This window comes from Nuphar pumila, chromosome 2, assembly GCF_984573655.1.
Source record: "Nuphar pumila chromosome 2, dmNupPumi1.hap1.1, whole genome shotgun sequence".
Classification (NCBI taxonomy): Eukaryota; Viridiplantae; Streptophyta; class Magnoliopsida; order Nymphaeales; family Nymphaeaceae; genus Nuphar; species Nuphar pumila.
This window is the reverse complement of record NC_143250.1, coordinates 85,478,611-85,499,630: the sequence shown is the minus strand read 5'-3', so window position 1 is coordinate 85,499,630 and position 21,020 is coordinate 85,478,611. Positions and strand designations below refer to the sequence as shown.

The following is a 21,020-nucleotide window of genomic DNA, read 5'->3' as shown; positions in this document are numbered from 1 at the left end:
TATTTTATGATATAACAGAAAATTTAGTATTATTAGAGGAGCTGACAGAGGATATTATTGATTTGAACCCAACTGTGACCGCGAGTGAAGTTGTAGAATTTGTTGAATGCTCAAATTAAAATACCAATATTTTGTAAGGTACATGTAAAAATCTTGATACTTATGTTTTTCTTTGTTTCATATGTTGTATCTTAATAATTTAACTTACTCTTTTAATATTTTTGTGTAGGGTCATGATCTTCGGAGGATTGAAACAATTGATGATTTGATCTTAATGTTGATTGTTGACACAATATATCTGATGATTAATGTTTAATTGTTATTGTGATGTGAAAGTTTAATTATTTATGTTTATCTTGATGATTGTAAGACAACTTGGTGGATATGTTTATAGTATGGTTGTAACTTGTAAGACAATTATGTTTATGTTGTCTTTATGTTTATGACTTTATGTTGATGTTTTATGTTAATGTTGGTAGTATAATTTCATATTGAGATTTGCAGAAAAAAAGTAAAATATGTATTTTTATTTTTATTTCTAATTGTGTTATTCAGGACCATAGGTTTTATATCTGTCCATGTAATTACCCATGCACATTGTGTTTATGTTGAGTAAGGATGTGCCTTGCTTGGTCCAATGGCATCAATTAATTCACATGGATGATTGATTTTTAGTCCTGTATTTTATCCCTCCGTTGGTAGCTTGGTATTCTTAGTGGAATACCAACTTGATTGTTCCAGCCCAGGTGTTGCTTACACCAACTCAGTGAGCCATAGTAATGGAATATGCTTCTGGCAGTGAGCTAATGTTGAGAGAATATGCAATGCTGGGAGATTCAGTGAGCTTTTTAAGAGAATATTCTCTTAGTCTTTTCTGTTTTCTTATTTTTATTTGTTTCGTTAATTGGTTTGGAGACTGCATTTTGGTTAGGCTTGAGGAAGCTGAAGAAAGTGAAGAGTAATTGGCAAACACTTGCAGTTAATGAGGTGTGTGCTTTTCCTTTTTTCTAATTCTCAGTTATCAAACTTTTTGCTATTCAAAATGCATTTTTGTGCATGTATCGTGTTATTGTATATGATGAACACGCAATTAAAAGATATAGTTCTGGCTAATAGTGAGTGTTTTTTTATTTTCAATAGTGTAAGTACAAATCATTTTGATTAATTGCATTTTTCGCCTCTATGCATCTAGAATAAGTTTGTTGTTTATTGGTGCCTTAGGTTTCCTAACCTCTGCTGCTGATTAGTTGCGTTTTCAGCTAATGTTGGATTGCAATTTTTACTGATTGTGAGCAGTTATATTTATGCACACTAACTTTGAATTTGGTTCTTAGTTTTTATGGGTTTTAAATTGTTTATGGAGCTGATTTTTACAATTATCATGGATAATGTAATATGTTGAAGGCATTGCATCTAGTTTGGTTTTTAATGTTTTTGTTTTGAAATTTAGTAAGGCATCTAGTGAATCATTCGTGTCATTCATGTGTATACTTTTATTATTTTGGTTATTTCAATTGTTCTTTTGTAATATGAGGATCGGGTTTTTGTTGCCTGTGTAGACAATCCTTTTCTTAAAATGTTGGTCATTGATGCATTTAGAACAGGCAAGGTTTTTTTTCTAGCAAACAAGGACAAAAGACTGCCAAAAGATGTTTTAGTACGTTTCATCTACAGATGATGAAAATATCTTCATTGACTTCTGCGTCAAGTTCAAATCTTCTCTACATATACACATTTTCAGGTTCTCTCTCAAGGCCAGCATTTCAGGTTCGCTCTCAAGGCTGGTTGTATACCGTCTAATGGCTGCCTTGGCCAGACCAATGAGGATTTCGCTGACCTTAAAATCCATGAGGGCCAAGACCAACCTCAGGGTTCCCAGTTCTCTCCATTGTCATCACCAGAAAGGCACTGACTCACCCAACTCATCATCGTTCTGAAGAGAGAGGAAAGGGAAGAAAGAAGGTAGATCACCATCCTCCATGTTAAGGCTTGCAGTGAGTTCAATTGAGAATATGGGGATTGCTTTGCAGAGATGCATGTCCCCAAAACAAAAAGGGGATTGGAGGGATGCAGTGCTCATGAGTCATGAGCTTCTCTTTTGTTGTCTATATCTACATCTCCCATCCGATTGTGTGCTTATTGTGCGTGGATGTCGATTTCTCAACCATCATAAATGATAAAACTCTTGCTTTGCATGGTCCGTAATTACTCATCAGCTTGTTTCTTGTTACTCTATTTCCTGCACAAAATTGCCTAGATCTTCTCGGTTAATGGTATGAGGTTTTGAAAAAAAAGGAAACGTACATGTCATTCTGCTTCATCAATTGGCAGTTTTAGTTTAACTCATCAGTCTGAAGGCCAGTATGATTAGACAGGTTATTCGGGTTACTCGGGTCGGTTATCGTGTCTATGTTATCGGGTCGACCCGTTTAATAAACGGGTCCCTGTGTCGTGTAATCGGGTCATGTCGACCCGACCCGTTTATTAAACGGGTTAATCGTGTCGTGTCGGGTTACTCGTTTAATAAATGGGTCAGGTTCGTGTTTGCCACAGCCGACCCGTTTAATAAATGGGTCAGGTTCGTGTTGAGGTATGCTGACCCGCCAACCGGACCCGATTGCCACCCCTACTTACAGCTTTATCAAGCTAGCCCAAAAAGACAAAATGACACAGCCATACCTTCATTGAGCATGAGGGAGTTCATTGCTGGAAATGTTTCCCTTGTTTGGATGAAGCAAAAATATCCTAAATACATTAAAAAACTGGGCAACCTTTAACATGAACGCCTTGGGCAGTAGGGCAAGAAGCCAAGGGACACATATCAAGATTACTGCCCCACCATTCCAAATTAGTTTTCTCAAATCCAAGAGAGAGATACAGTAGTACTCCCATGAATGCCAACCCTGCATCGAGGGCACCAGCTAGAACATAATTGTGTCTCTGCCACCACTTTCTATGATATCTGTAAATCACAAAGTTGAACAAGAATGCAGCAATTATCCAGGATGTGTAGTTAACAGCAGTGGCGGGTGGCATTTGCACTGTGGCACCAATAAGTACCGGCATGTTGATGAGCCGAATCCAATGCTTGTCCGGGTATGCCCTGTGCGCAAGCCAAACAAGAAGAGGGGCTACAGCACCAGCTAGGAAAAACCAATTGATGCCGGAGTAGATGCCAAGATCACCAAAGATGCGGCAAGGGCCAACGAGGCCCCAGATGACAGAGGCATCATAGAAGACATGGTCAGAGGGACATCTCCAGGGACTGTTTGAAGGGAGCAATGATGTGTTGCAGATATTGGGGATGGTCTTCATCATCCACCATGCTGTTCCGAGATGTACAATAGCAGAGATCACTGTGCCTGCTATCTAAACAATCAATCTTAAGTTAATTAACCAGTCAACTGTAAACTAATATAGCTTCAAAGTTCTCAACATAGTTATATGCAAATAACAATGTCATTTTGCGATGGTTGCTTGATCCACGCTGGTCATTCGAAGCTTATCGGGTAGACTACGTTCGTTATCATATGCAGGAACAGAGCAATTTCCTATTTTTGAAAGAATCAGAAAATAAAGAAAGAGGGAAGCATCAAGTGGAAATTCACACTTCATAGAGTTTGGAAACATCGAGTGGAAAAAAAAACTGAAAAGAGTTTGTCACCTGAGCAGTGAACATGGCTCTGGGAGGTATTTTCATATAATGACCAAGCTTGAAGTCTTGAAGGAATGTTATTGCCTGTTTCATGCTTATATACCCATAAACCTTGAAACATATTTTAGCCACAGGACGACAAGGGTAGAGGTATCCGATGATATACTCTGTTAGGATGTTCAGAGTTGGCCTCTGTAATAATCAAAGCGGCCAATATTTGAGTCAGAGATGGTCAGTATCCCACTGTAGTTGTTGAGCTAAGATATCCCCACATTAAGTACCTGATTTGTTGTTGCAGCAATGATGCCTACAGGAAGAGTGTAGAAAATGGCAAGCCCACAGGCTAACAGAACACCCCACCAAGGTAGCTGAAGTTGCTCGTTGTAGTATTCACAGGCGAAAATTGCAGCAGCCATGCTAATCAGTAGGATGAGTATGAACCACCACTGAGGCACCTTCTCGTACCGTTGCATCAGTCGTGTATGAACGTCCATCTTCTCTTGCAATGCTGCTTTGCTTAATGCCCAAATCTATCTGCATGAAAATCATTATTCAAAACCTAGAGTCTTCAACTTTCAGTCAAGAAGTTTTACAGCTTAATTATGACACATTGACATTCGCTATTGATGAAGGTTATTTAGTCTAATAACACCTAACAAGAAGGAATATGGCATGCATACAGAAGAATGCAACTCCATACCCCTAATAAGGTTTGCAGGAAAGAGTGAGTGTGCGAGTGCGTGCTGGCACACGCACATTTGCTGATATTTCATATAATGAAGATATCTGGTAATGCATGAAATTCAGAACCATTCATCAACTTCAATTTCATAAAAAGTCCATGAACCTGAATATCTCAATCTGCAATGTCCAAAAGCACCCAAAAATATAAGTACCAGTCCCAAAAGAAATGCTGATGCCACTTAAGTGGTTGACTAAGACTAAACTAAAGTCATTAGTGATCAGTGGCCTGAAACAACGCACTTCATGGGTTTCAAAAACTAGAAGAGAGAGCTCACCTGCCATGAAAAAGCAGAACATGGACCACGGTTGCGGTTAGAGAGGCGAAACCGACGCCATAAGAGAAGGCAAAGAAGGTGCTCAAGTAGAGTGGTCCGTTCCTTTCATATGCTTCAGCATCCAAGTGAAAATTGGAGTCGATTATGCTTGATATGTTGTACTTTTGGCCGGAAGATGTGAAGAGTCCGTCTGAGAATATGGGGAACGTTTTTGCTTTGTAGAGATCAAGCCAGTAAGCAACGGGAGTGATCACATACACGACCACGACCAGAAAGAAGCCGGCAGCCACATTGGCAGTAGCAAACCAAGGGCTAGCAAGTGGGCTGCCTAGGTAGGATGAGATTGTGGACCAGTCAACGCTGAGCGCACCTACACCCAAGCCATGTAGACCCGAGCCCAGTTGCTGAGCGAGCACAGAGTTGGGTAAGACCCAGCAGAGCCAGGAGAGGGAGGTGAGCATGGGGAAGAGGTAGCCTGGGAAGGTGTAGTAGGCGAAGCTGCACATGAAGGCAATGAGGAAAAACTGATTTCTGGTCAACCTGCCCTTACGTTGGACTTCCTTCTCGTGGAGAGCTCTGCAAGAAAAAATTAGGGATCTAATTTCATTTTTTATTTTTTTTTAATAATGAAAAAAAAAACTCACCGATAACCAGGTCACTTAATAGACGGTTGAGGACATGCTTTACGATAAAGCAAGCCCCCATGCACCAGCGGCATAAACCAATTTTTTTTCTTAGGGGCCAGAATTTATTTTATTTTTTTTTACCTGGGTGGTGGGGGGGGGGGGGGCAGCCCCAGTCCTAATGTGTAGTTCCGTCTCTGCCCCCGCTGACCACACGGGATCCAATTTTATTGTTGTAATACATATGCAGTGATGATAAGGTGCTCTGGGTGTACGTGGCATCCCGGTTTGTAGAAATCATATGGGTGTAGGTTGCATCTTTTCAATCCTACCTTATATATTTATTTATTTTTAGATTTCTCTCCCTTTTATATATATATATATATATATATATATATATATATATATATATATATTAAAAAACTAGAATGTGCTTGGTTTTTGTATCTTTGCTTGTCATGAGCTCGAGTACAGCTCAGATAGACATGACCATGACGAGCTCGAGCCAGGGATCAGCCTTCCTAATCCGAAGTTGAAAAGGCCATGCTCCACTTGTTTGGTTTAGTAATCCTATGAGTGACGACACTTGTGAATTGTTGAGCCAACCAGCAAACTTAAAATACACCAGTTTGGTCACGGTCATCCCCATTGTCATACCTCATAGATCTCATTGATGCAAGTTGTTTTGATTAAATATAACAGCATAGATGTACTCATACATGGTCCTTATCACGGGCATAGAATTTTTCGCAAACCCACAATGCGCCAAACTGCCAGTCTCAACAACCCAACAACCAAAGGCTGCACAACACTTTTTCATGGGCTGAATCATTTTCATTGGCTCTGCGCATCACCTCGTGCGCAATTGCCTAGCGAAAGCAGCGCATCTTCAAGTGTGCATTTCATGTAGTCAATGCTGCTTAGTGCATAGTCGTCCTATACCAGCTATCACTTTTGAAAGAGGCACAAACTTTGTCTTAACCTTGCGTGTCATGAAGTGTCTTGCGGTTTCATGTGTACGACATAGCAAAACCCCGTCATTGAAGGAACAAGACCTTGTGGCCCCCAGTTCGAAGTCCAATTGATGATTGAACACCCTAGCGAAGAGCACCACCTAGACTCATTCATCAGCACCTAAGCATTCACTCGCCTAGCCCCGAGTCACCATACTCGGTTGGAATCACCTAACGTGATTCTTGAGAGAATTAGCCCTAACACACACACTCTTATGCGTCCAACCGCTACGCATGAGAAACTCTAAGCCGAGAGGTCCTTAACAAAATCTCCAAAAGCAACATCCTATGATTCGCTGGCACTGCTTAACCAACCAACGCTCTACGTTTGAGCCGCCACCCAAAGATGCAATAACGTCAATATGATTGTTTATCGCGTGTGGCGCTATCACCGCACGTCACCGATCAAGCCAACGCATATTGCGCGCTGCTACACTCGATGTGTTTTCCACTCAACAAAGCTCCGCACTGCACATGCATCATTCTGAAGGCTTAGTCTGGGACAGTCCCTTTGATAGTGATTAATCTTTGGATTGCACTTTTTGTTTAAAAACAAAATAATCATTTTTAGAACAACAATTTTTGACAAGTTTATAGCCATTGATTCCCAAATCCGCATAAAATCTCACACAAAGGTCAGATTTTGGTGATTCATATTCACCAAATGAACGATGTAGATCACACCTCCAAGGTTAAATTTGATCAAAACAACTTGAATCATTGAAATCCCAAGATGGGGCATGAAGACAAGGACAACATAGGGTATGAGCATAACTGAATTGCAAATCCAACCGTTGTGTACCCCGAAGTATTCTAAGGGTGAAAAGAGGTCGAAGACCCTCAACAGGGGTGTCAACAGGTTGGATCTGATTCGAACCCAGGCGAGGCTGGACTTGGATCTGATTTGAAGTGTTGTACTAGGTCCAGGTCCAATCGCACCCATTGCACCTAGTCAGTTCATGACTGAATTAGTCTGGCCCAATTCATGGACAGATCCATTTTTCTTTTAGGAAAATCACCGTGTTGTTCTATAAAAATGATGCATTATGAAAAAACCATAATTTTTTTTTTAAGAAAGTGCATAAACCCACAAATATGTCAAAGTCTTTAGTATGTCCAAAATCATTCATTCTTGACTTTTTAGAACCATTAGATAGGCTCCGCACAAATGTGTTGTAAACCTACGAATATAGTTAAAATTATTGAAGAGATTCACAAAGCAAATCTCTTTGCACAAATGTTGCTAACCTTCCAATATGATTAAAATGACTTAATAGAATCATAATATATTTTGTGCGGACTTCCTGACGTTTGCACAAACAGGTTGCTAACATCTAAATATGGTTAAAATCATTGAGAAGATTAGCAATATATTTGTGCGATCGTTCACACAAATATATTGCAAGCTTCTCAAAATTTTGGCATACTTGAGAGTTTCTGTGAATAAGAATGCACACCAAACCGAGATGGCTCAGACTCGGCTTGGTTAAAGCTTTTTTTGGGATTGTCTGCTTCGTAAATGAGTTGAGCATGAACCGGTGTATGAATCTCGATCAACCTATCGAGCTGAGCTTGAACGACCTATAGAGCCCGGTAAAGCTTGATTCATTGCAAACCCCATATATATAATATATTTGTAAAAAAAAAATCAGAACTGCATTGTTACTGGGTAGGGCGTTGGTCTTTATTAAGAATGTGTTGGGTTCAAATGGTAGGTTCTTTGGTTAACTATAAGAAGGTCGGGGCTCGGCCAAAAACTTTTTAATAAATCTTGTTTAAGCACAGCTCGAGCTCAGAACCGAGCCTAGTTGGGACAAAGCCTTACAAGAAAAAGTGATTTTGAAACGAGTAGAATTCGAACAATCCACACTCGGCTCGAGCCCTCAAAGTCCGCTAGTGTGCAGCCCTATTTACGTGCCATTTTTATAAGATAGTATCTTCATTCTTCTTTTCTTTTTTTTCTAACTCCGCCTCCGGTCCCAAGCCCGGATAAAAGAGGAGGGTTGCGGTAGGCCTGTGACAGCCAGCATAAAAACTTAGTCATACCCTATGAAAATGAACCAATATGAGAATTTTGTTGGGGCGTTCCCTACTGAGCGACGCGTTGTACTCTCTATGCCCGGAGGCAGTGATAAATGAGCAAGGGTTGCTAGGTCGTCGCCCAGAAGCGACGCGTCACACCGGCGCCCGGGTGTGGTGTCAAATAGGCAAGGGTTCCCTCACTTTGTTGGACGGGTGAGGGTAAAGAAGTTAGTCCAAGACCATAAAATTAGGTTAGCCACTTGGAACATAGGGTCTTTAACTGGTAAGTTAGTAGAGTTAGTAGATGTTATGTGTAGGAGAAAGATTGATATTTTATGTCTACAAGAGACCAAATGGGTAGGTGAGAAAGCAAAAGTGATAGAACCTTGGGGATATAAGATTTGGTATACAGGAATAAATAGGAATAAGAATGGAGTAGGGATTGTTATGAGTCGTCAGTTTATAGATAATGTAGTTGAGGTCCGTAGGAAGGGTGATAGAATTTTACTTATTAAATTAGTATTAGGTACGGATATTATTAATATTATTAGTGTTTATGCACCTCAAGTAGGTTTAGATGATTCCATTAAGCATCAATTTTGGGAATATTTAGATGGAGTAGTACAAGGGATATCTTATGGAAAAAAGCTTTTCATCGGCGGTGACCTTAATGGACATGTAGGCATTAGTAGGGATGGATTTGGGAGTATCCATGGAGGCTATGGTATAGGAGAAAGAAATGAAAGTGGAGAAAGGATTTTAGATTTTTGTTTGTCCTATGATATGATCTTAGCAAACACTTGGTTTAGGAAGAGGGAGTCTCACCTAGTAACATTTAAAAGTGGGGTTAATACGAGTCAGATAGATTTTTTCCTACTTAAAAAGAGAGATAGGGGTTGTTGCATCGATTGTAAGGTTATACCGGTAGAAAGTGTAGCTACACAACATAGAGTCTTAATTTTAGATCTTAGAATTAGACAATGCCGCACAAGGGATAGACATAGGATAGATCCTAGAATTAAGTGGTGGGCACTGAAAAGAGCTAAACAAGGAATGTTTGTAGAGCAGGTAGTTAAGGAAGTTGATTGGTGTCTCGAGGAGAATTCAGAATCAATGTGGAATAAGATAGCGGGTGGCATGAGAAAAGTGGCTAAGGAGGTATTGAGTGAGTCTAAAGGCGGTGCACCACTAGGTAAGGATACATCATGGTGGAACGAGGATGTCAAATTAGCTATTAAGGTTAAAAGAGAGTGTTATAGAAATCTAAGTAAGAGTCGTGATAATGAGAATTTGGAGAAGTATATGATAGCAAAGAAGGAAGCTAAAAAAAGTAGTTCGAAACGCGAGGGCTAAGGTATATAAGGAGGTTTATGACAAGTTGGATACCAAAGAAGGCGAGAAGGATATTTATAGGCTTGCAAAGATGAGAGATAGGAAATCGAGAGATTTGGGTATAGTTAGATGTATCAAAGATGAAACGCAAAGGGTTTTAGTCAAAGCTGATGAGATTAAGGAGAGATGGAAAGATTATTTTGATAAGTTTTTTAATGATAGTCATGCTCAAGATCTTGGAGACTTCTCCATTCCTTTTCATGAGATAAATCGTGACTTCATGCGCAAGATTCAAAAGAAAGAAATTGCAGAGGCTTTGAAGAAAATGAAATCAAGAAGGGCAGTTGGCCCAGATGGTATACCTATCGAGGCTTGGAAATGCTTGGGAGAGAAAGGGTTAGAATGGTTGAAAATTCTTTTTAACTTGATTTGGCGAACAAATAAGATGCCTAATGAGTGGAGGAAGAGTACTTTGGTGCCTTTATATAAGAATAAGGGTGATATACAAGATTGCACAAACTATCGTGGTATAAAACTCATGAGTCATACTATGAAACTTTGGGAGAGGGTGATTGAGTCTAGGTTGAGGAAGGTTGTCATGATATCGGAGAATCAATTTGGTTTTATGCCTGGAAGATCAACTATGAAAGCTATACATCTTCTTAGACAACTTATTGAAAAATATAGAGAGAGGAACATAGATTTGCATATGGTTTTTATTGATTTAGAGAAGGCATACGATAGAGTACCTAGGGACGTTCTCTGGTGGACAATGATGAAGAAAGGTGTTTCTCTCAAGTACATTAGTATAATTAAAGATATGTATGAAGGAGTAGTAACCAATGTCCGCACTTGTGGAGGGGTGACAACCAATTTTCCGATAACGGTTGGGTTACATCAAGGATCTGCTTTAAGCCCTTTTCTATTTGTGATAGTGATGGATGAGCTTACGAGATCAATTCAAGAAAATGTACCGTGGTGTATGTTGTTTGCTGATGATATTGTTTTGATTGATGAGTCTAGAGCTGGGGTTAATGCTAAGTTAGAATTATGGAGACAGACATTGGAAGCTAGAGGTTTTAAGTTGAGTAAGAGTAAGACTGAATATATGGAATGTCGGTTTAGTAAGCAACGAAGTAGTGATGGAAGTGTAGTGAAGCTTGGTGAGCAAGAAATACCGGTGAATGATTATTTCAAATATTTGGGATCCATCATTCAAAAGTATGGAGAAATTGATGGAGATGTAAATCATAGGATAAAGGTTGGGTGGATGAAATGGAAAAGTGCAACTGGAGTGTTGTGCGATCGTAGAATGCCATTGTGGTTGAAGGAAAAGTTTTATAGGACGACTATTAGGCCCGCTTTACTATATGGTACAGAATGTTGGGCTGCCAAGAGACATCATATTCAAAAAATGAGTGTAGCTGAGATGCGGATGCTTAGATGGATGTGTGGAAATACAATAAAAGATAAGATTCGGAACGAGGAGATACGTAAGAAGGTAGGTGTTGCACCCATCGAAAATAAGATGCAAGAGAATCGTTTACGGTGGTTTGGACATATTCGGCGAAGGCCTAATGATGCTCCAGTTAGAAGGTTGGAGAAATGGGAAAATATATTAGTTAAAAGAGGTCGGGGTAGGCCTAGGAAGACTTGGATGGAGATGATAGGAAAGGATATGAATGCTTTGAACCTCACCGAGGACATGGCATTGGATAGAAATGATTGGAGGAAAAGGATTCATGTGGAAGACCTAAAATGAATTTCTTTTTTGGTTCATATCGCTGACCCCAATTGTTTTGGGATGAAGGCGTAGTTGTTGTTGTTGTTGTGTTGGTTCGCTTTCGGTCGATCATGGAGAAAAAAATTAAAAGAACAAAATAGATCCACTTGCCTGAAAAGCAAGACTTGAACCAAATTTCCCAGCCACCACATAGCCGCCGGACCCACCACATACCGCCAAAATATTCCGGCCCACCCGTACCCCAACACCTCCATTCGTCGTCACCACCATCAATATTCGAGAGAGAGGAAATTTAAAATAAAAAAATCTGACTAGTGTGGCTACCTGGGTGGTGATCACAACGAGGAAGGAGACGAAGAACGTGAGCATCTCCCCGTAGAAGACCTTGACCACGCTCACGATGTGGATGGCGTAGACGGCTCCGGCGCCGGAGCTCGCAAAGATGGCGATGAGGACGTGCTCCTTCACGTTGAACGGCCCCGAATTGAGTCTGAACTCCCAGGGCCTCCCCTCGAAGAAGGTCTTGTCGGTCGCCGTCCTCGCCATCAGGTGGCCCAGTGGCACCACCGCGATCACCGCCGACAACGACGATATCGCCAGTGGCTCCCTCCTGTACCAGAAGAACTGGTTCAGAAACGATAGCACCACGCATGACACCGTCCCCAGGAACCACATCCTGAACGTCATCACCGGCAAGCACGGGTCGTCCGCCACCGGCACCGTCAGCGCCACCTGCTCCACCGGCTAATTCTCCTCCTCCTCCGCGGCCGCCTCTATCTCGCCGGCTTCCGGCTGCCTAGAGGAGCGTGAGAGAAGCGGGGTCATATCCATGGATCGGATATCTGACGGTCTGATTCTTCCTCCTTGTTCCGTTGGATGGGAAGAGAAGACGGACGCAGGATTATCCAGGCGACATGGATTGCCGGGAAGAGGAGATCCGGGTCCATTTATATTTCAATTTGCGTATCGGATGGGCCCCACTCTCACTGGTTCCCCACTCTCATATATTTAAATTTGGGATTGGGGTTATTACGCAAGCTATGACGCCGTTTGTGACAGTGAGATCTACCGTGGTCCTCTCTTGCAAGAAAAAGAATTGGTCCAAGGTCCAACTGCCCAGTAGTAATGATCCAATTTGATCTTGTGCTGAAAACCAATGTCAGAATCAGCTTTTAGATTTGAATCGATTTTCAAAACGACTACGGAGAATAGATTGATCCAGGCTTGAATTGAATCAAACTCAATAGGACAATTTTTTTAATTTAAAAAAACATAAAAATAAAAAATATGAAACAAAGGGCCGAGTGTGCCTAATTCAAGCCGAATCGGGATTGAATCGGCTGATTTTTTTTTAGGTGGGCTCTATTCGACCAGAAGGGAATCAATTTTTTGGCAATTCAAATTCTAATCGGCTGATTCCCTTGGTTTCTATTCAAGTATCTCCTTCCCACACCTCACTTCTCAGTTCTCACCCTCTTTTGTCCATGGTTGGCCTCTTTTTCAGCATCGTAGAGCTAACTCTAGCTCTAGTAAGGATGGAAAAGGGGCCCACCCCACGTCATCCCGTTTGGACCAAGGATGGAGGACATGAAACGAGGATAGAGGCTAAAATCAAAACCTGTGTGAAGATGGAGGCGGGGATGAACTTACGCTTTCACCATCCCACCCCACCGTGTCCCATTTGGACCAAGGATGGAGGTGGGGATGGACTTACGCTTTCTCCATCCTGCCCCGTCTCGATCGCCGCCTTGCCTCATCATGTTCCATCCTCAATCCTTCTTTAAGGATGGCAATGGATCAAGGGGAAATGGTTTCATTTGGACCGGGGATGGAGGACATGAAACGGGAAAGGAGGCGGGGATGGATGTAATGCCTCAAAATCTCAAACTTGTAATATTTTAGGAGAAATTTAAATGCTTGGTAATCAATCTTTTTCAGAGTTTTAAAATGGCAGTTTAGTGAAAAATGATGTTTGAAATAACAAGTCAATGGACTTTGGCCGCATTACAAGCAAACTTTCTTTTACACAAAAGATTTGTATCTCTGTATAAGCATTTGAAACTAAATAGATTTAAAACAAAGTTTTTGATAATTAAAGTTTATACAAAAGAGGGATTTTAAAAGAAACTCTTATGAAAAATTTCAAAACGTGCTCAAGAATGAAACTTCAGAGAAATAGTGGGATCTTGATATCATCACGTTATTGTCTCTCATACCGGCCTAATCATCACCTGAACTCGTAAAACGGGTAAAACTTATAAAAAATTGGTAGGTGCATAGATATCAAAATTCAAAACAAAACAAACATATATGTTATTCCTTTCGTGATGTGCAGTTCAGAATAAGTAAAATAAACATGATAATCTTGTTTCGATATTAATTGTCTTGGGAGTACTGTTATCGTCGTAAAATTTTTCCGTCTTCCCTTCCCTTGCGGGAGAGAAAGAGGAAAACATGCTTTCACGATTCAAACTTGATCGGATTTTTGGAAATTTGTTTTGAAATACTCGCCTCCGTTTTTAAAATAGCGGGAAAATCCATGGGATGGGGGCTCGACCTGTCGGTACGAGGTTCGACCATTCCTGCCGCCTTTAACAGGGGTAATCGAATCAAAGACCAAAAATATGTTTGACTTAGTTGAATCATCAAAATCGTGTTTTACCCTAAATGCACAGAGAATTCAGGCATGTGCTATGAGATTTTGTAAAATGCAAGTTGGGAAAACATGATGTATGCTTGGAAAATGCTTTTGGAGTTGGAAAATGTTTCTAAGGAAAATTGGAAATCAATCTCTCAGGAAAACTCTAATAAAAGGATTTGAAAATCATAAGAAAGTTTCTGAGGATGTGAGAAAATCATGAAGGGTTGAAAATCCTGAAAAAATGGAAGTAATTCTTAGAAAAAGGGTGAACATTTGAAGGGAAGATGCTTGTCAGGAAAAGCTTCGAGTTTTGAAAGCTTTCTTTGAAAAATGGTTGAGATTCATTGGAAAATTCTTTGGAGATGGAAAATCAACACTCGGAAAACTGAAATCCTAAGAATCTTATCCCTAAAATACTGGAAAATCGATTTTGATCTTGAGAAAGATGAGAAATTCCTTTTTTGAAAATCTTAAGAAAAGAATATTTTTCAGGGAAAATCATGGGAAACTTGATTTGGAAAATCCAACTTTGAAAGTTTTCAGAGTTTCTTGAGAAATCGATTTTCTGGAGAATGAAATTTTCTTGAGAAAATCTTGAAAGAAGCCAGTGATTTCATGATGCAAGTGATATGAATGAATGTCATTTTGTAAAAATCTCTTTTTACAAAATATGCTATCTTAGGATTAAACTAAGTAGAATTGTCACATATTCCGACTATGGCCGTGAATATATTTATAATTTACTTAGTCCATTCTAAAATATTTTGTAGAATTGGAAATATGCAGTGGAATTTTGGAAGATAGCCTAAGAGTGTAGGCTCAATGTGACTGGTAGAAAGATGATGGATCTGGGTCTCGTCCATATTTCGACTAGGGTCGTAAATATGGACTTCACCGAGTTCATCAACTCCCTAAGAGTTGGTGCACGTGTCATTCGTGTACATTCATAGTGCTTTTGAAATAAAATGCATGAATCACAAAAACAGGATATCGCATGAATTCAAACTATATGATATGCATCCTAGTCTAAGCAGAAAATTAAATCTCTTATTTCAAAATTTACATTATTACATCACTAAATAAATGAAAGAAAGGGAAATTGCAGACTTCAATTCCTTCTTTTGAATGTCTCTGCCAAACTGAAAATGAGGTTAGCTCAGATATGTGGGTTTTTCCAAGATTTTCCAATAATATTCTGAAATTATTGGACTTAATTGGATATAAACCTTATTCTCATGCTTTCTTGATATTTGAAATGATGTAAATGCAAGAAATTCAGTAAGAAATAGTTTGAAATTCAAAATTGTAATCAAAATGACCAAAATACCCCTAATATTGAAGTCACATCTTTAAAATCAGGGTTTTTGAAGGAAATTTTGGTAAAATTGAGATTTTGAAATTCGAATTGAACCAAATGATGGTGCAATGCAGTATGAAGCATGATGACATGCTGCTAAACACATTAAAACTATAAAATCAGAATTTTGACATGCTACTATTCATCAAAAATAACGAATTTTGCTTGATTTTCGCTTGTATCAGGGTCCCGCGAGGGCCTGTTTTGATGGTACGGTTAAACCGAGCATCAAACGAAATCCAAATGCTGTCAAATTTGGTATGGAGCATCTACCTATTCTGATAAACAGCCTAGAATGATAAAACTCAAGAAATGACATGGTTTAGATACTGAAATTTAAAGAAAATCCTAAAAGGGGCGAATTTCACCTATGAACCCGAACCAAATGCAATACTTAATATGATAATACAAAAATTACACCATAGAAACATCTGATATTTTGCAGACTGCTAAATGACATGAAATTGAACACTTTTGGCTTTTACAGCCTCGGAAGTTGAACTACGGTGAGTTCGGTAACAGGATATTGGCTCTGACGGAAGTAAAATCGACCTGATCAATATATAAATATTCTAAAAAAATAGCAAACGACCATGGAAATTTCTGATATTTAAATAAGAAACTACTGACAGATGCAGGAACAACTTTCATTTTTATGATTTTGGCATTTGATCAACAGGAACAGAGATAAAAATGCGACATTACTTGCCTAAATCAACAGAACAGACAAATGTGATAAAATAGGAGACTGACAAGAAAAATCCGAAACTGCTATTAAGACTGTTCTAAAAATCATAAAATTTCATATGCAAACAAAGGACATCCCGAACATGACATTCACTTTTTACAGATTCGGATTTGGAGCAATACCCAAAGAGAACCCATCGACCTAAGTCGATCCAAAGTCTTAGAGGCCCAAATCAGGCTCTGACACGTGTCCCAAACTCTCGAATTTTTGTCAGACATAAAAAAAATCAGAAAATTCTGAGAAAATCAAATTAAAAACTAGACATCATCCCGAGTTCAGAACATCTTTAGGATTGAAAATCGGACCTCATATGAGAGAGATACTGATTTTACAAGTCGGAGATGAATTTTCAAAACGTATCCCGGGTAACAAAACCTGACCCACCATTTTGAAATTTTAACGTAGTAAACAAATTCAAATCCTTCCGAATTTTTGGCAGATTGTTAGGGACACCTAAGGGGGAATACTATGATTTTATCAGCATTTTTAACGAAAAATAAATGCATGAAATGACGTGTGGACTGACTGACAAAAACAGAGAGTTACCTAAATGAAGCTGAATGCATGAAATATTAAATAAATTCATGGAACATGCTATTTAAATGAAATAAAACGTAAATCTAACTTATGTTAATGCATAAACATGATGGAATGCGGAAATTTAATCAAGAAAGCATCTTTTGATAAGTGTCATTTTACGAGAATAGTTCGATCCATCCCTCGGATGAGCTCTTTCTTCAAAACGACCATACGAATCGAGTAAGGATATTACTATAATAAAATCAATAGGGATAGAAGTGTATCTTGTGTTTTCCTGCAGCTTTGGAACTCCCGAAATGAACGGCTACCAACGGCTTCTTTCGTCCTTCGATCCAGGCTTTCGAAGGTTCACAAAAATCGATCCACGCCTAGATCAAATTGGGATTGATGTGAGCGAGGTTGGTGCTTCAATGCACCCTCTCCACTGAGCCCAAAGGGGGGCGTGAATTTCAAAATTCAAAATCGTGTTCTGAAGAAGATCTAGGTCGAAGTTCAAAATCCAAAATGAGCTCTCTTAAGCTGGGCGTGGGACCTTGTATTTGTAGCATTTTTTGAGATTTTTGAATTTCAAACAGGCTCAATCTGAACCCTCCATGTGGCACCATCTCAGGGCATGCCACTTGGATTCTTGAAATAAATAAAATAATAATTTTGTAGGTGAGACACCTCAGCAGGGGATTTTGAAAATTTTCAAAAGCTTTGCTTGATTTTCTCTACAGGAGTCTCCCAAATGGCGCCACCTCAGAGGGTGCTATCTGGGGTTTAAAATTCAAAGTTTGCTTTTTGCAGGGAGCCCTCATGTGACGCCACCTCATGGTGGGCTACTTTTATTTTGAATAAAATAAAACAAAAAAATGAAGCCAAGTGGGGTTCTGGAATGGCGCCATCTCAAAAGGTGTTTGGGATTTAAAGCTGGAAGGAGGGGAGAATGTCATGTGGCGACACCTCTGAGGAGTTTAAATATTCAAATTTCTGTTTTTTCTGGAGGGAGCAGAGGTTGACACGTGGCGCCACCTCAAGGTGGCTCCACACTACCATGTGGCAGGAGGACAGGAGCAGAGGAAGCCAAATGCGCCACCTCAGAGGAGGGCTGCTCCTACTTTTTCTGATGCAGGGGGATTTGGACACGTGGCGGTTTTGGATGGCTCTGCTTCTGACAAGTGTCAGCTAACTGGAGGAGTCTTCTCAAATGGCGCCACCTCAGGGCAGATTTGAAATTCAAATGAGGTTGGTTCTGAAGGAATGGAGGGTGGACATGTGGCAGTACCTCTGGGAGATCCTGCAGTGACACATGGCGGAGGGAAGAGAAAGAGGGACAAGTACATGTGGCACCATCTCAGAGCAGATAGAAAAGGTGAAGTTCAGGATTTGCGCCACCTCTAGAAGGATTTGAATGTTTGAATTCTAGCTTTTTCTGAAGAGAGCAAAAAATGACATGTGTCATTTGCTTTTTCTGAGAAGAGCAGAGAATGACATGTGTCATTTGCTTTTTCTGAGAAGAGCAGAGAATGACATGTGTCATTTGCTTTTCTGAAAGAAGCTAAGAGCGACATGTGTCATTTACTTTTCTGAGAAAAGTAAGGAGGGACATGTGTCAATCTGTTTTTTCTGAAGAAGGGAGAGATTGACATGTGTCCTCTGCAGGAGACACACTTCAAATGGCGCCACCTTAGAGGAGACAAGCTTTACTTTTTTTAACAGGGCAGCACATGACACTTGGCATCTCATAGTGACCTCGGAATGACACATGGCACAAGGTGAAGATGGTGGACATGTGGCGCTATCTTAAAGTGGCCTCACACTGACACTTGGCAAAGAAATGGAAAGAGAGAGAAGATGACATGTGGCGCCACCTCTAGGTGAACCCCATGCTGACACATGGCAAGTAAATGGGAGGAGAGAGAAAAGACAAGTGGCGCCAATTCAGGGACAAGGCTCCTATATTTTTGGGTTTTTCAAAACTCAGGTTTTTCAAAAGAAAAGCCTATGTGACACCACCTCAGTGTGGGTCCCACATTGCTTCTTTATTGAAATAAGGACAAGACAGTAAACCTCTTTTTGGAATTTTCATAAAAATCTGGACCAATTGGCAAAACAGACATTTTGAAAAGATTTGGCCCCTGTGGGGTGATTTTGCAAAAGAATGATATTGGAAATTGCTAACAAAATGGGAAGATCTGAGGTAAAGTGGTTGAAATTCATATTGAAAGCTATCCAAATTGTTTTCCTGAGAAACTATTTTGAAATTTAGAGTCCTGGGTAAAATGAAAAGAATTGATAATTTTGAAGACCCAGGGTTTTGAAATTAATTTTGAAAAGAGTTGAAATTCGAATCTGGATTAAAACTTTTGAAATCGAGAGTTCTGGACCTCGAAACGACATGCTGTGTAGTGCAGTGATATGAAATGTTCATGCAATGTTATGCAATGACATGTCTTATGAAATGTAATCTTAAACCAGGATTTGGAGATTCTCGTCTCCTATCAAGGATAAAACTTTGAACATCTGAGCTAAAATAGAGAAATTTTGAGAGTTGTAGATGAAATTTAGGCTTTTGCAAGTTTCAGGCTCAGAAAATGACCATTTTGCCCTTCGATGATTTCGAAGGTTGGATGATGGTGCTTGGTGGAAATGTCGGGGAGGTGAGTGAAAATTTGGGGTGTTTACAAGTACGCACAGGAGAAACCTAAAAACAATTGAGACTGCTCGAGGGTTTATTATTTTATGTATTTTGATACCCCAGACAACTATAGCTGAGTTCGTCTTAAGAGGACAGCCAATGACTGAGAGAGAATTTCTCAAAGACATACACAGCAGGGATGCATCTGAACTTCTACAAAAGCCAATGGGAACTACCACCTAGGATAATTTTTGTTAGCTCAGTTTCCTAACTCCAATGATCGAGGACACTGAGTCATTGTTATTCGAAGAGTATAATTGTTAATAACTTGTTCATCGAAGTTTTTGTATCATCCTATCATTTTTCTTGACAGAACCAAAGAGACGAATGGGTATGTCAGGTTCTATTTTAACTAACGACTCATTCCCCATACTCTGGTGTTTTAAACCAAATCGAGCATATTGCCTATGAAGGTGATCATCACCATTTATGTGATTTTTTTTAATCACCGTGCATTTTCAAACTACGAGGTTACCACAAACCTTCCATCCACTACTATAAGAGAGATATTGATTTCTTGAAAAGAAATTCCAACATTATTTAGAAATTTCAAAGTCTCATGCTTTAGACGGAGAAATATTTGAGTCATTTCGGAAACCAAAAAGAAGGGTTGGACGTACATACCACCTACGACTACGTAATCGAAGTCTTTCCGTTAAGCAGGTCTGAGAAAAAAACTTGGTTGCAAATGTGCATACGCCAAATAGTTGTTTTGCCTTTCGAGATAGCAAATAGTACGAACTTGAAATCTCGCATGTAAAATCTTTTTTAAAAATAAAGACTTGACGAGGATGCACAAATCTGCGTCTTTTAAAAAAAAATATACAAGCATAAGCTCAAAATTGCGTATACGGTGCGGCGGCAAAGTAAATGATATAAATCAAAAGGGGCGACAGGGGAGCGGCCTCAGCCACCCCTTGTCGATCGTCCCTATCACAATAGGAGCAGCCTATGGCTGCTGCTGGAAATGAAAAGGAAGGGGGAGGGTGCTCGGCACCCTCCCTTCAGGCATGCCAGAGCGACCATCACAGGTGGCTCTGGGTTGCCTGCAGAAAACAGGGGAAGAGAAGAGTGGAGAGGGTGCTCGGCACCCTTCCTTCTGGCAAGCCAGCGCCACTAGCTGTGGTGGCTCTGGTCGGCCGATGGTCAACACCCTCCCTCCCAGGCAAGATCCGGTATGCCGGTGACAAATAGAGGAGAAAGAAGAGTGAGGAGAGGGTGGTCGACACCCCCCCCCCCCCCCTTAGCGACGTTTGGTCTGCCAGCGACAGACTGAGGAAAAGAAGAGGGAACAGCGACACCCACATGGTGCCACTATTGCCACCACAGAGAAGGAGAGGGAAGAGGGAGCAAGAAGCGTACCTGAGGGGCAGGGTGTGTCGGCGATAAGAAGAAGGAACAAGGGGCTTCGGCGTGCCTCCGACGAGGGGAGGTCAGGGCTCAGGTGAGCGCGTCAAGGTCCTGGTGTGGCTCAGGGAGAAATCGTGAGAGAGGTTTATGGTTTGATAAAAAGAAAACCCCCCTGTGGGGGTGTAAATAGGCCACGCTAAGCGCGGTTGTGACCCAGATTCGGGTTGAATTAGGTCAGATTCAACCTGAATCCAAAATATTTTTTTTTTTAAAATACGAGTCTTACAATGGAGGTT

General features: G+C 40.3%; 1 protein-coding gene and 1 pseudogene across 1 annotated transcript in view; both read right to left on the bottom strand.

The window, feature by feature from the left end:
• The window catches only part of LOC149845921 (RNA-binding protein 1-like), a 50,194-nt gene that overhangs the window by 9,615 nt on the left and 19,559 nt on the right, over positions 1–21,020 (bottom strand). The gene's annotated exons all lie outside the window — the stretch shown is intronic.
• Positions 2,685–12,326, bottom strand: LOC149845922 (oligopeptide transporter 7-like; annotated as a pseudogene).